Source organism: Scyliorhinus torazame, chromosome 14 (genome assembly GCF_047496885.1).
Source record: "Scyliorhinus torazame isolate Kashiwa2021f chromosome 14, sScyTor2.1, whole genome shotgun sequence".
NCBI lineage: Eukaryota > Metazoa > Chordata > Chondrichthyes > Carcharhiniformes > Scyliorhinidae > Scyliorhinus > Scyliorhinus torazame.
In genome coordinates, this window is record NC_092720.1 from 106,532,020 (window position 1) to 106,545,116 (window position 13,097).

Here is a 13,097-nt window from a genome sequence, read left to right on the forward strand (position 1 = left end):
GAAAAAGAACTGATGGAGGCTTTATGAAAGCATTAATGCTGCACACATGTTTGGACTGTTTCTGTGCTGTATGTATATGTTCTTCTATTCTATGTAATAAGTATAATTCAGGGATTTTGTTATTTGGTAAATGTTAGGAAAAGCATTTTCCTAATTGCTATCTATCAAGTTTGAAAGTGAAGACAAAAAGCCAATCCGTCCTGATCATGTAACTCTTCTACACTGACAATGCTGTACTAATCGCCCACATGGCAACTCAGCTACAAAGATTCATGAACTGTCTCTCCCAGACCTGTAACCTGTTTTCCCTGTCCCTGACTATAAGCTTCAAGGAAACTGTGGTCATGGGAAACGGTATTTGATCTCTGCCGGATCACACTAAATAACACCCCACTTACAGTGGTCAGCAAATCCTGATATCTTGGGTCCAAGGTGACAGATATTCTGCCTCTTGATGCAAAGCTAAATGCGCATGTAGGGAAAACATGCAGCTACAACTCTGCCCACTCATGTAATATGGAAAAACATCAAGCTGATCCTTAGGCCCAAGATTTTTTTTAAAAATATATTTTTATTCAAATTTTTGTCAAAAACATAATTTTTGTACAACCATATGCAACCATTAAAATAAAAAAATAAAAGTTAATCATATATACAGAGAAAAGAACAAAACAAAGTAACGATCCCCCGGGATGCTGCTGCTGCTGACTATTACTGCTCTCCTAGAAACTCGAGGAACGGCTGCCACCTCTGAGAGAAACCAGTCATGGACCCTCTCAAGGCAAACTTTATTTTCTCGAGACTGAGAAACCCAGCCATGTCACTAACCCAGGTCTCTACATTCGGGTGCTTAGAAGTGGGCTACCAGGGAGGCAAAGGCCAATACGTCAGCCTCTTTTGCTTCCTGAACTCCCGCATCGTTTGACACACCAAAGATCGCTATGTCTGGACTCGGCACCACCTACGTGTCTAAGATCTTGGACATTGCCTTAGCAAAACCCTGCCAGAATCTCTGAAGAGCCGGGTGTGGTAATACCAGGTATTGCAGTACCTGAGAGGTGGATGCCCATTGGCCAGACCTCGGAGTCTACCATTGGCCAATGTACATAGCTCTGCCCTGAGAGGCGGGGTTTAAGAACCCATGCAGTTCTAGCTGATTAAAGCCGATTAGTATGACTCCCCTTGTCTCACGAGTAATTGATTGTGCATCACCGGGTATGCCCAGAACATATGGACATGATCTGCAGGGGTTCCCGCACACCTCGCACACTTATCCTCAACCCCAAAGAGCTTGGTCATCCTGGTTGCAGTCATGTGTGCCCAGTGGATCACTTTAAACTGGATTAAACTAAGCCTGGCACATGATGAAGAGGAATTGACCCTGTTTAGGGCATCCGCCCCCAGGCCCGCATCCAGTTCCCCGCCTAGCTCCTCCTCCCATTTGCCCTCAAGTTCGTCCACAGGGGCTTCCTCCGCCTCCTGGTAGATGTCTGACATCTTCCCCTCCCATATCCAGGTGCCGGAGACCACCCTATCCTGTATCCTGCGTGGGGGTAGCAGCGGAAATGATACCACCTGTTTTCTGAGAAAGGTGCGTACCTGAAGGTATCTGAAAGCATTTCCGGGGGCAATCTGAATTTCTCCTCCAGCGCTTTCAGGCTGGGAAAGGTCCCGTCTATGAACAGATTCCCCCATCCTTTTAATGCCTGCCCTATGCCAGCTTTGAAACCCTCCGTCTATCTTGCCCGAGACAAATCTATGATTGTTGCGTATCGGAGTCCAAACTGAGGCTCCCTCCATCCCCATGTGCCTTCTCCACTGACCCCAAATCTTTAATACCGCCACCACCACCAGACTGGAGGAGTAGCTGACCGGTGAGAACGGCAGAGGTGCCATTACCAGTGCCCCTAGGCTGGTACCTTTGCATGGGGCCTTTAGGGCCAAGTTGATGGTTTAGAAGGCCTGTGTTCTCAGCACTTTGCTGTGTGACTGTGAAACACGGGCAACTGGCAGCTACCAGGAAAAGAAGCTGTATATTTTTAATCTTCGCAGTCTGTGTCACAATGGGTACATCCTGGCAAGCCAAAGTTTTGAATACAGCAGTCCTGGTGCAATAAGAGCCCCCCACCCCCCCCCACCACCCACCCACCACCACCATTGGCACTAATCAAACAAAGGTGGCTTCAATGGATCAGGCACGTCCAAAGAATGGAAAGTAGTGACAAACCCAAGAACGTTTTGTATGCTGAGGTAGCCAGAGCCAGGTGACCAGTTGGGCCCTAAGTCTCTGCTTCAAGGAAGTTTGCAAGTTTGACATGAAGCCCCTGTAAGAAGTCTTACAACACCAGGTTAAAGTCCAACAGGTTTGTTTCGAATCACTAGCTTTCGGAGCGCAGTTCCATCTGAAGAAGGAGCTGCGCTCCGAAAACTAGTGATTCGAAACAAACCTGTTGGACTTTAACCTGGTGTTGCAAGACTTCTTACTGTGCCCACCCCAGTTCAACGCCGGCATCTCCACATCATGAAGCCCCTCAACATCGACTAGCTTGCAAAAGAGGGAAATGGAGACAGCTTCAGCCTTATCCTATGTTCGTTTCGTCGAACATTCTGGAAAGGAAAAAAATGTGTGATGCATCAAAGAAACACAAGAACAGAAGCAATAGGAGTAGACCACATGACCGGTTGAGCCTGCTCAGGCATTCAATACGACCATGGGCTTCAACTGCACTTTCCCAGCCACTCCCCATAACCCAAGATTCTCTGAGGGATACAGAATTCCAGATTCACATCCCTTTGAGTGAAGTAAAACTCTCCTCATCTCATCTCTAACTGATCGGCCCCTTATCCCGAGACGGAGTCCACAATGTTTAGACTTGCTGACCAGTTGGAAATAATCTCTCAGTGTCCACCCTGTCTAGCCCCTTCAGAATCATGCATGGCACAAGAGGTCAGCTCGCCACCACCTTCTCAGGGGCAATTAGAGACGGGCAATAAATAAATCCTGGCCCTGGCATCCCTTGAATGAATTTAAAAAGAGACAGACCACCTCTCATCCTTCCTCCAAATAAATCGGACCCAATTTACTCGGACTCTGCAAGTTAAAGCTGAATTTTTGAACCAAAGTGACTGACCCCCATGAATGAATGAATGAAGGAGGTGATTGATGCCGCCGCCGGGGGCGCATGCGCATAGCCGCCGACCGAGGCTGCTCAGCATCCGGGGACGTGGAGCTGGGCCCGGGTCACGTGACGCCTATTATTCCGCCATCTTGTCGCCGAGGAGAGTAGAAGCGCTGAGAGTGAGTCTGCGAGAACCCTTCCTGTTCGCGATTTAGCGCAGGTAAGGGACTGGCACAACAAGATACGACAGCCCGCTCCTCCTGAAAGCATTGTTTCCACTTCGGGCCTGACCTCTGTGCCACCCCCAGCTGCTCCTCCTCCCTCCTCACCTCCCTCTCACCCTGGCCGACCCTGCCCGAGGGGGAGGGAGCCAGCTAGCCAGCCGACACCAGCACATGGCGTAGTCCGAGAGCCCGAATGCTGAGCTGGCCTAGGCCTCTCACCTAACCGCCCCTTTTCCTCAAGGCAGCCCCCCCCCCCCCCGCCCCCCCCCCGTAGGAACATGACCAGAGCGGCCTTCTCAAGCAATCTTTAGGAACTGAAGGTGCTTGCGGCCAGCAGGCTGCCCTGTCGATGCCCCTCATCCACTCGCCGTTTGCAATAAAAGAAGGGTGCAGCTCCTGGCTGGGTTAAATTCCACTTGCTCTCCGGGTTACTGTGAAGTTCAGGATTGATCATATTTAGTGTTGAGGAAGGTCTTCCAGGAGTTGCCCACCTTCAGCAATAAAGGCGGGGTTACTGGGATTGATCTTTCTGTCTTATCAGGAGTGTTTTTGAACGACATGATCTGTTGTAATTTATAGGCACTGAATCATTATAATATCTGCGTGTTTTGAATATTCACACTGATGTGCTTCGTTCCAATATCCATATGGAATATGAGGAAATAGAATTCGTTCTTTTTGAGTAATTTCAAATGTATTCTTTCGTTTACTTAATTTTCTCCACCGTCCAAATCTAGTTTTGCACTCATCACTTTGACATTATAATGAATATTGTTGTGCTTTCATATTAAACATTTTTCCAAGCAATGATGTCACAATTGTTGCCAGTCATCAAATTGTTTGCATTGTTGTAATAGCAATTCCAAGGTGCTTGGTTAAACTTCTTTAGCATGTTGGGTTCAACTTCATTATTCTGGACTCCTAACGCACTGCATGACATTGGTCTTAGTATGTGTCATTCACCTGCCTAACAATGCTTTGGTATGAAGTTAGTCATGTGGATATTTTCAGTAAATAATTCTGTTTCTATGCGATTGGATGTTTTATAATATCAGATGCATGGTCTTGCATGGTCTCCGTGTAGATACATATAATAATAAAAAATTAAAACATGCTGCTGTGCAGAGAGATCTGGGTGTGCTAGTGCATGAGTCGCAGAAAGTTGGTTTTCAGGTGCAACAGGTGATTAAGAAGGCAAATGGAATTTTGTCCTTCATTGCTAGAGGGATGGAGTTTAAGACTAGGGAGGTTATGCTGCAATTGTATAAGGTGTTAGTGAGGCCACACCTGGAGTATTGTGTTCAGTTTTGGTCTCCTTACTTGAGAAAGGACGTACTGGCACTGGAGGGTGTACAGAGGAGATTCACTAGGTTAATCCCAGAGCTGAAGGGGTTGGATTACGAGGAGAGGTTGAGTAGACTGGGACTGTACTCGTTGGAATTTAGAAGGATGAGGGGGGATCTTATAGAAACATATAAGATTATGAAGGGAATAGATAGGATAGATGCGGGCAGGTTGTTTCCACTGACGGGTGAAAGCAGAACTAGGGGGCATAGCCTCAAAATAAGGGGAGGTAGATTTAGGACTGAGTTTAGGAGGAACTTCTTCACCCAAAAGGTTGTGAATCTATGGAATTCCTTGCCCAGTGAAGCAGTAGAGGCTCCTTCATTAAATGTTTTTTAAGATCAACATAGATCGTTTTTTGAAGAATAAAGGGATTAAGGGTTATGGTGTTCGGGCCGGAAAGTGGAGCTGAGTCCACAAAAGATCAGCCATGATCTCATTGAATGGCGGAGCAGGCTCGAGGGGCCAGATGGCCTACTCCTGCTCCTAGTTCTTATGTTAATACACACACTGGACAATTTCATTCACTTTCAGTTTTATAACTTATTTTTGTGACAGGCAGATGCAGTTGCTTAAGATTTTGGAAATCATGCTTGTGTATAAACATGTAAAACATTGTAATATGTAATTTATATTAATTTAGCTATGCTGCATGTATGTTCATAATATGGATTTGCTTATTAGTAATTCTTTAACATTATTGTACATAGCTACACTCCAAAATTCAAAATTATTTCTCCTATGTTGAGACTCCTTTACTGTTTTTTGAAAGTTTGTTTATTTGTTCTTAGCTCTATTTTCTCGGTGTTTCCTCACCCTGCCCATTATCTGTTCTTAGCCCTATTTTCTAGAAATTTCTCATCCTGTCTATTACTATATATTAAAAATAATGGAATAGTTTTCAACAGCTGACAACTCTTAATACAAGATTATTTTAACAATGTGTTGCTGTTTCTTGTTACTTTTTTGATGCTTTCTTGTAAGCAGTGGACATCATCCATTGGTGAAGTTTGGTTGAAAGTGTGAATGGGGTAATGGGTCTTTGGGCAGCAGAATTCATTGTAATGCTTTGAGGGCCTTTTATAGCTTTAAAACACATTAGTGGACAAACTTGAAGTAATTTTTTTTTGATCAACTAAAGGAAGAACTTGAATTTACATAGCATTTCATGACGTCCTTAGGACATTGTAAAGCACTTCAGAGCTCGTGAATTGCTTTTGAAGTATATTAAATAATTTAAATTTTTAGCTTTCTCTACTGTAAGGAGTAGAATCACAGCTTTTTAAATCATTCCATAAAACTGAAGTCCCTTCATTCTATGATATGCCTGCTAATTCTGGTAAATCTCCTCTGCATCCTCCAAGAGTGCAATTTACTCACGTCTGTTAGGACTTGAATTTTTTTTTAGTGTGGAGATCTTGGGTTGTTATCAAATTGCACATATTAAATTTCATTGCATCTTGCAGCATAATTCAATCTTGATTAAAGGTTACGCAGTTGAGAAATACACTTGCATTAGGTTTTCTGTTTTGATAACCTTTGGAAAGAATGTGCCATACTTTTAAGCTACATGTTAAAATCCTTATTTGTAAACTTTGTGTATGGCATGTTGTGTTGTGATTAATCAGGGGGAGTAGTGGTGTCACATTAATAAAAATTAAGTCACAGTGTTCTCAAAGGCAGCATAACCATGGTAGTTTACTATGATTCGGCGCAATGGTTAGCATTGCTGCCTCACAGCGCCGAGGTCCCAGGTTCGATCCCGGCCCTGGGTCACTGTCTATGTGGAGTTTGCACATTCTCCCCGTGTTTGTGTGGGTTTGGGGCAGTGCGGTAGCATTGTGGATAGCACAATTGCTTCACAGCTCCAGGGTCCCAGGTTCGATTCCGGCTTGGGTCACTGTCTGTGCGGAGTCTGCACATCCTCCCCGTGCGTGCGTGGGTTTCCTCCGGGTGCTCCGGTTTCCTCCCACAGTCCAAAGATGTGCAGGTTAGGTGGATTGGCCATGCTAAATTGCCCTTAGTGTCCAAAATTGCCCTTAGTGTTGGGTGGGTTTACTGGGTTATGGGGATAGGGTGGAGATGTTGACCTTGGGTAAGGTGCTCTTTCCAAGAGCCGGTGCAGACTCGATGGGCCGAATGGCCGCCTTCTGCACTGTAAATTCTATTATAATCTATGATATATATATATATATATGTATACACACATTTTTATTCAGAAGCGCACAATGCAATTTCCCCCTAAAATTATAACTCGCACCGTAATACTTTTTCCTCCAATATCCTATCTACAATAATTTATTTTCAGAGCCGGTGTGTCATTTGGGACCTGAGATCTACCTTTTGCCTCTTGCAACAGCAGCTTATAAACACCCCAAGACCTCCCATAGGAGCATTATAAAACAAAATTTGACACTGCGCGACATAAGGTGATATTAGGGACCAAAGGCTTGATCAGACAGGTAGATTGTAAGCTGTCGTGGTCTGCCAATAGGCAGCCCGGTGTTCATTTCTCTATGCCATACAGTTCTGCACTTTCCTCTTCAGTTGGTCGTGGAAGTCTCCCATTTTCAATTTAAAGTTTTCTAACATCATTCTTTCTCCCTCTTTGAATACGTCCCCCTAAACTTTTTTCAGTCACCTCCTTCAAGTTTTCATGCCTTAGAATATGGCCACTCCAACCTTGTTGCCATTTATTGATATTCACGAATGATATTTTCTCCTCCACCATTCTGAGAGCTGCTTCATTGATCTTGTAACCTCTCCAACTGATCCACTCCATCCTTCTCCAAGACCACACTTCATAACTCTCCATTGTTGGATGTCTGCTTTTCTCAAAGCCCATGCTTCAGCCTCATGCAACAAGACATTCCAAATCACAGTTTTGATAATTCCTTTCTTCTGATCTCTACTCATCCCTACTCATGTTGAGCGATTCTTTGTTTGGAGAAGGCGTTATTTGCTGTTACTAGTTTAGCTCTGACTTCAGTATTTGGTAAAATTGAATATGTTGTGGTTTGAAATGAGGTGAGACAAGGCTTTCTACTGTCACGTTAACAAAGAACTAATTTGTGATAATGAGGGGTAGAGTGGTAATGGGGAAAAAAAATACTTGAGTTTGGGAGCTCTTAATAGTTTTAGCTTCCCGGAGATAATTGGGGAGGATCAGACGGGATTTGTAAAGGGCACCTGACATCCAACATTAGACGGCTTCTTAATGTAATTATGATGCCAGCGGAGGGGCGAGGCTGAGGTGGTAGTTGCCATGGACGCGGAGAAGGCGTTCGACCGAGTGGAGTGGAAGTATCTATGTGATATTTTAGGCAGGTTTGGGTTTGGACAGGGATTTGTGGAGTGGGTCCAGCTACTGTACCAGGCCCCGGTGACAAATGTAAGAACTAACCGAGTTTGGTCAGAATACTTTAGTCTTCGTCGGGGGACAAGGCAGGGATGCCCGCTCTCCCCATTACTGTTTGCCATGGCCCTAGAACCCTTAGCAATGGCTCTGAAAGCAGCGAATACCTGGAGGGGAATAGTGAGAGGGGGGTGGAGCACAGGGTCTCTCTATGTGGACGATTTGCTGCTTTATATCACGGACCCGGTGGGGGGGGGGGATGACCAGAATCATGGAGGTATTAGGAGAATTTGGGCGATTTTCAGGCTACAAGTTAAACATGGGAAAAAGCGAGATGTTCGTGATTCAGGAACGGAGACAGGAAAGGAGGCTGAAGGAGCTACCTTTTTAAGTGGTTGGGAAGAGTTTTAGGTATCTGGGGATTCAAGTGGCCAAGGATTGGAAGTAGCTTCACAAGTTAAATTTGGACAAAGCAATGGATCAAATGAGAAGGGATTTTTGTAGATGGGACATGCTCCCGCTGGCGGGGAGGGTTCAGACGGTGAAGATAACTGCCCTTCCGAGACTGCTTTTCTTTTTTCAGTGTCTCCCAATTTTTGTCCCAAAGGTTTTTTTCAGAAGTATTAATGTGGCGATATCGAGGTTTATATGGACGGGTAAAACCCCGAGAGTAAAGAGGGTACTCCTGGAACGGGCACGCGGGGAAGGGGGATTGGCTCTCCTAAGCTTTATTAACTATTACTGGGATGCCAACATATTGATGGGTCAGGACGTGGGTAGTGGGGGAGGGGTCGGTCTGGGAGCGGATGGAGGCAGCATCCTGCAAAGGTATGAGTCTGGAGGCTTTACTGACGGCGCCCCTGACGGATGGAGGCAGCATATGAGACTGGAGGGGATGTCAGTGTGGTCACTGTGACAATCACCGGTTTGTCCCGGGGGGGGGGGGGGGGGGGGGGGGCTGCTGGATGGGGGCTTTAAGGTATGGCAGCGGGCAGGGATTGAGAGTTTTGGGGATCTATTCATCCAGGAGGGCTTCCCGACCTTGGAGACATTAGTGGAGGGGTTTGACTTGCCGGGAGGGAACGGGTTTCGGTATCTTCAAGTGCGGGACTTTGTACGGAGACAGGTCCCAAGCTTTCCTCGCCTCCCCCTGAGGGGACTACAGGATAAAGTGCTGTCAAAATAGGGGTTGGAGGTGGGAAGTTTTCGGACATATACAGGGAATTGTTAGAGTGGGAAGGGGCCCCTATCAGAGAGGTGAAGAGGAGTTGGGAGGGGAACTGGAAACTGAACTGGGAAAAAGCCTTAAAAGGGTAAATGCATCCTCGTCCTGTGCTAGACTCAGCTTGATTCAGTTCAAGGTAGTCCATAGGGGCCACATAACGGTAGCCCGGATGAGTAGGTTCTTCGAGAAGGTGGAGGACAGATGTGGAGGTAGCCCAGCCAACAATGTTCATATGTTTTGGGCATGTCCGAAACTGAGTGAATTCTGGCAGGGATTTGCAGATATTATGTTCGAAGTCCTGGAAGGTAGGGTAACTCCGAGTCCAGAATTAGCAATATTTGGGGTGTCGGAAGATCCGGGGGCAAAGTGGGGGAGGGAGGCCGATATTCTGGCCTTCTCCTCCCTGGTGGCCCGGAGACAGATCTTGCTGAGATGGAGGGACTCGGAGCCCCCGAAATCAGGAGTGTTGGTCAGCGATATGGTAGAGTTTCTCAGTCTGGAGAAAATCAAGTTTGCTTTAAGAGGATCAATACAGGGATTCGCCCGGAGTTGCAGCCGTTCATCGATTTCTTTAACAAAAACTGAACGTTAGCAGTAAGGGGGGAGGGAAAGGAAAATAGGAGGCATGGTAATGTTAAATAAGGACAGGGAATTTAGTATATGGGTAATTGGGGATAGGGCGGGAGAAGTGGGGTACATGGTTTATTGTGTGTTATTTTCGAGGGCATTTTGTGCATGTCAATATGTTAAATTGTGACAATTACAAATGCTTCAATAACCCCCGGGAAATGCCTTTAGATATATGCAGGTGAGGGCTTTTGTGAGGCGACAGGTGAGGGAATTCCCATTGCTCCCGGCACAAGAAGTTCAAGATAGGGTGATCTCGGGTGTATAGGTAGGGGAGGGCAAGGTGTAAGAAATACACCAGGAGTTGAAAGAAGAGGGGGAAGCGCTGGTAGAAGAGTTGAAGGGTAAATGGGAGGAGGAGCTGGGGGAGGAGATCAAGGAAGGTCCGTGGGCTGATGCCCTAGGTAGGGTTAATTCCTCCTCGTGTGCCAGGCTCAGCCTGATACAATTTAATGTGGTCCACAGAGCGCACTTGACGGGGGCGAGGTTGAGTAGATTCTTTGGGGTAGAGGATAGATGTGGAAGGTGCTCAGGGAGCCCGGCGAACCATGTCCATATGTTTTGGTCATGCCCGGCACTGGAGGGGTTCTGGAGAGGAGTGGCGGGAGCAATATCTCAGGTGGTGAACGTCCCGGGTCAAGCCAAGCTGGGGGCGAGCAATATCTGGAGTAGTGGACGAACAGGGCGTGCAAGAGGCGAAAGAGGCCGGCATTCTGGCCTTTGCGTCCCTAGTAGCCCGGCGAAGGATCTTGCTAATGTGGAAGGAGGCGAAGCCCCCCAGCCTGGAGGCCTGGATAAATGATATGGCTGGGTTCATAACGTTGGAGAGGATTAAGTTTGCCTTGAGAGGGTCTGCGCAGGGGTTCTACAGGCGGTGGCAACCGTTCCTAGACTATCTCGCGGAGCGTAAGCAGTGGGTGATCAATTAAAATGGCAGTGTTTAAGAGGCCAGAATTAGATGAGTTCAGATATGAGAATATTTGAGGGCTGGAGGAGATTACATCGGGAGAAATGAGGCCATGGGTTTGTTTTGGGGGAAAAAAGGGTGAGAATTTTAAAGTTGAAATTTTACTTAACTGGAAGCCAATGTAGATCAATGATTGGGACTTTGAGCATACAAGGACACAGGCAGCAAAGTTTTAGATGGCCAAGTTTATGGAGGTTAGATTATGGGAGGTCAGCTCGGAGTGTATTAAAATAGCCACGGTAGCAACTGCATAGGTGAGAGGTTTGTAGCTGATGAGCTGAGGCAGGAGTGGAGTGAGGCGATGTGGGAACAGGTGATTTTAATGAGGTACAGATCTGTGGTTTGGAAGCTCATCCTGGGGTCCTATATGATGCCAAGGTTGCAAATAGTCTGGTTCAACCTCAAGACCGTTGCCAGGGAGAAGGTTTGACCAAATGTAATTCATTTTGTTTCCCAATACTAATCATAGGAAATTTTTGCTCATCCAGTAATGGATGTCAGATGGAATACAATGTTGACAAATGTGAGGTTATCCATTTTGGTAGGAATAACAGCAAAAGGGATTATTATTGCATCAGTCACAAAAAGTTGGTTTACAGGCGCAACAGGTGATTAAGAAGGCAAATGGAATTTTGTCCTTCATTGCTACACGGATGGAGTTTAAGACTAGGGAGGTTATGCTGCAATTGTATAAGGTGTTAGTGAGGCCACACCTGGAGTATTGTGTTCAGTTTTGGTCTCCTTACTTGAGAAAGGACATACTGGCACTGGAGGGTGTGCAGAGGAGATTCACTAGGTTAATCCCAGAGCTGAAGGGGTTGGATTACAAGGAGAGGTTGAGTAGACTGGGACTGTACTCTTTGGAATTTAGAATGAGGGGGGATCTTATAGCAAGATATAAAATTATGAAGGGAATAGATAGGATAGATGCGGGCAGGTTGTTTCCACTGACGGGTGAAAGCAGAACTAGGGGGCATAGCCTCAAAATAAGGGGAAGTAGATTTAGGACTGAGTTTAGGAGGGACTTCTTCACCCAAAGGGTTGTGAATCTATGGAATTCCTTGTCCAGTGAAGCAGTAGAGGCTCCTTCATTAAATGTTTTTAAGATAAAAATAGATAGTTTTTTGAAGAATAAAGGGATTAAGGGTTATGGTGTTCGGGCCGGAAAGTGGAGCTGAGTCCACAAAAGATCAGCCATGATCTCATTGAATGGTGGAGCAGGCTCGAGGGGCCAGATGGCCTACTCCTGCTTCTAGTTCTTATGTTAGATAAGCTGTCTGATAATTTGGCACTAGTGGAAGGGGAAGAGTTGAGCTCAGTCCCACCTAGCTGGATGACAAAGGTAAGGCAGTGGAAGAAGATCGTCCGATCAATCGCCGTAGGCTGAAGACAGGCCAAGATGGATGAGGAAGAATTATTTTATTGTCATAGTCTCAGGATGTCATTTATGACTTTGTTAAGAAATGTTTTGACATTAACAGAGATGGAAACCAGGTTAGAAGATTCAAACCATAGAGTTCCAACAAAGATGGGCACAGATTTGGGGGGGGTGGCAACACATTAAAGGACTTTGGAGGGGAAAGGTAGAATGGAGATGGTGGTCGTTTGCAAGCACAGTGATGAGATCAGGGATCAGTATTTTGATAAATTTAAAGGACAAATTTACACCAAGAGAATCTCATTCTTCTTGACCTGCCAACCTGGTTGACCATACCATCTCTTTGATACCTATCCTTTTGGGTTTTTTTCTTCCTACTCTGGCACTTCATGGATCTATCTTTTGCCCCTCCTACTTGTTAAGTGTGGGGTTGGGGAAGAGTGTGGCATGATGGCACCGTGGTCAGCACTGCTGCCTCACAGCTCCAGGGTCCCAGGTTCAATTCTGGCCTCAGGTGACTGTGTGGAGTTTGCACTTTCTCCTTGTGTCTGTGTGGGTTTCCTCCGGGTGCTCCGGTTTCCTCCCACTGTCCAAAGATGTGCATTTAAGGTGGATCGGCCATGCTAAATTGCCCCATAGTGTCCAAAAGGTTAGGTTGTGTTACTGGGTTACGGGGATAGATGGAGACATGGGCTCAAGCAGGGTGTTCTTTCCAAGGGCCGGTGCAGACGCGATGGGCTGAATGGCCTCCTGCACTAAATTCTATGGCGCGGCGCTGTGGTGAATGTAACGTGATCTTTGAATTCCAGTCTGATTCTGGAATAGTGAGCACTTTTAGCCATGAGAACTGGACCTTTT

The 13,097-nt window shown here is 46.1% G+C and overlaps 1 protein-coding gene across 4 annotated transcripts in view; it reads left to right on the plus strand.

Annotated features, from left to right (window-relative positions):
• Positions 1 to 3,251: 3,251 nt before the first annotated feature.
• The window catches only part of gigyf2 (GRB10 interacting GYF protein 2), a 261,643-nt gene continuing 251,797 nt past the window's right edge, over positions 3,252 to 13,097 (plus strand). For 3 of the 4 annotated variants that reach the window (XM_072474612.1, XM_072474615.1, XM_072474614.1), the window contains exon 1: positions 3,252 to 3,339. The gene's annotated coding sequence lies outside the window, so the exon portion shown is untranslated. The remainder of the gene's footprint in view (positions 3,340 to 13,097) is intronic. The other variant, XM_072474613.1, reaches the window with a different exon arrangement.